This window comes from Prionailurus viverrinus, chromosome A2 (genome assembly GCF_022837055.1).
Source record: "Prionailurus viverrinus isolate Anna chromosome A2, UM_Priviv_1.0, whole genome shotgun sequence".
Lineage (NCBI taxonomy): Eukaryota > Metazoa > Chordata > Mammalia > Carnivora > Felidae > Prionailurus > Prionailurus viverrinus.
Window position 1 is genome coordinate 146,273,879 of NC_062562.1, and position 2,925 is coordinate 146,276,803.

General features: G+C 52.2%; 1 pseudogene; it reads right to left on the reverse strand.

Annotated features, from left to right (window-relative positions):
• Nucleotides 1-2,221: 2,221 nt before the first annotated feature.
• Nucleotides 2,222-2,617, reverse strand: LOC125151460 (ubiquitin-like protein FUBI; annotated as a pseudogene).
• Between the last annotated feature and the right edge of the window lie 308 nt (nt 2,618-2,925).

The window sequence follows — 2,925 nt, forward strand, 5'->3', positions numbered from 1 at the left end:
TTATTTTTTATTTTATTTTATTTTTTTTAGTCATGTGCTTTTAAAACTAATCTACCCACTTCAGAGCGACAAGAGAGTAACCGAATCTTTTCAAAAAATACATCTTTTTTTCAAGATAAAATTCAGAAGGCCAAGTGAAACTCTTAGTGGTCCCCAGGTCCCATTCTGTGGTTAAACTGTCGGGGCTCCGTCAAGGCTGTCCGTGTGGACGTGGGCTTTGTTTTTCACAAGACACAAAGCTAAGCTCCACAAGATTCACTGTTCAGAGGCACTCCCGTTCTCATGGTAACTGATGGTCCATCAGCACCAAAATATAGAAGAGGCAGCAGGGCAGCGTGAAGATGTTACTACGACAACTGGAACTTAGAGTATACATTTTTAAAGGAGTGTGGGAGGGCTTAATTTCACCTCACTTGCTTCAAGAAAGCCTGGGTAAGAGGAGTCAGGCATTTCAGAAAACAGGGATGCTCTAGAATCCGAGGTCTGGACTCACAGCCACAGCGCCGGCCGGAAGATGGGGATAGCCGGGTGTAGCCTGCAGAGTTCGGTGACATCACCTCGGGGGGAGAAAAAATCACCTCAGCAAAACGTTGCTCCATCAGAAGTCATACAAAGATGTGGTGGTGTTGGGAGTAGGCAGGGTTGAGGAATGTTCCAAGAGAAGCACTCTTGATTTTTAGCCTTCACGGAATTTGCAGATCAGAGATGACCAGGAAAAAATGGACTTGCTTTAAAAAAAAAAAAAAAAAAGGCCATTTGAAAATAAATAAGCAAAGAGTCCGTTCTCCACAGCTTGGAGTGTACAGGTACTACTAGGAATTTGAAAGGATAGGGCACTTCTGCTTTCCTCTGAGGATGTGAATTCATTTCTCCTTCTGGGCCTCAGAGAGCTGACTGAAGATGGTGTTGTGGGAAGTTGCACACCTCCCACTTCACTCCCGGGGCTACGGCAGGTCTGCGGACCCGGCCGAGGGGTGCCAGCCCTGTGTGTGGCACCAGAAAGAGCTCCTCACATTCTGGGGCTGGTATTTGTGTCCCAGGGCCCTGGTTGCCTGCTGCCAGCCGTTAGTGGTGACAGCCCACCCAGCCTGGCCAGCATCCCCCGTTAATGGCGTTAACGGCCTTGGCTTCCACCTCCCTGGAGCGATTCAGCACTGTCCCAGTGTCTCCCTGTTACCTGAACCGTCTCCCTAACACCCCCCACTTCTCTTGGTCTTGCTCTCTTTCCTCAGTTTACTGAGTGTGGCCCAGGCCCTGCTCACAGGAAGGTCTGGGCGGAACCAGGAAATGAGCATTTTTTTTTTTAGCCAATTACAGAGAGGTCTCTGAGGCAGGAGTCGTGCAGCTCAGAGCGAGGAGCCTGATCTAGTAGAGAAGCTTCTGTCCTCACATTTCTTTAATTCTCCCAGCGATCCTCTTGGGCTCAGAAGGGTGAAGTAACTTACCCCTGGTCACACGGCGGTACTCAACTAGATCTGACTCCAAAGCCAGAGCTTGAGCCCACCCCATGTGAGTGAGAGTGGAAGGGTCTATTCGGCCAGCGGACCATCCAGGGGGGCTGTTGCCGGCACCTGGGAGCCGCCTGCTTTCACATCGCTCTTTTGTGCCCAAGCTCACTGGGTGGGGTTCATAGCAAGGTTACATACACCATCTCAAAGGCTCACTGATGCTCTGGCACATTCTGACGTTCTGCTTTCTAATTTTCTGTATTTTGTGATGTTTTGGCATCTCTGGGGCCTTGCAGGCCCGGAGAGGGACAGCCCCTCCCATGGTTACTTTCTAGAAATAGCAGACAACTCGCCTGTGAGCCTCCGTTTGATACGCAAACCAACCAATCCGCCCCTCTCCCCCACATTTGCCTCCTTTTATCAGGTTCCTACAGTCAGGACACTGTCCTACCCTAAATCGCCCCAGGGCCAGATACCAGACAACTAGGGATGCCCCTGGAGCCAGAGCCCCCCGAAATTACCCCAACCAGCCCATCCTGCCTTGCTTGCCTACACACCCTGCCTTGTCCGATCCTTCCAGCAAAAGCCACAATAAAGCCTCCGGCCCATGCTGTCTCCTCATTCCTGACGCTGGTGGCTCCCAGTGAGGCTCGAGCAGCGGTGTGCCCCTCCTCTTGGGAACTGTGAGCAACAAGAGTTTTGTTTCTTGTTTTCTGTTTTTTGTTTTCCTGGACTAAGCGGCTTTGCAGGGGAAAGGCAGGATTATGATGGATTTAAGAGCTGGCTTTGGGACCCGTCTTGCCAAAGTTGGGCACAACACTGACAAAGTGCCGGTTTACTGCATCCGCCGCTTGGCTCGGCCTGTCTTCCTTATCCCCTGTTCGGCCGCGTTGGGGCTCCGTTTCTTTCTTTCCCATCACGGGCCAGGGAACCATGGCCTCCAGGCAACCTCCACGCGTGTGGCCAGCTACTTCCGGGGTGCTCAGAGCCTCCTCTCCACACTGACCTAGGGCAGCCTCATCCTCTAGCAGCATGCCTGCCGGAAGCACGACTTGATCTTCTGGAGGGACACCCTCCAGCAAGGCCACGCGAGCCTTGATCTGGACACCCATCTCGTGGCCGGTCAACCCAATAGTGTGTAGCTTCGGGGTGAGGACAAAGAGCTGCATGTCAGTGACTGAACTGTGACCACCAGCGCCGCTTGACCCAGAATGAGTCAAGAAAGAGTAACATAAAGTATTTTTCCTGTGGCAGTCGTCTGATCTGTTGGCCTGAATAAAAACAAGAATCCTGGGTTCATTTGCAAGAAGACGTCCTCTTCTGGGCTTAGCCTCCTACCTGGCACTCTCCCTGCCCTCCTCTTCCAGGATAGGGCCCCTCTTCTCCAGTTCCTGCCTCTTCCGCCCCTCCCCTAAAGCCCAAGGCCAGGCCCAGGACGGGATCAAGGACTGGGCCTTGACCTCATTTCCTCCATTTC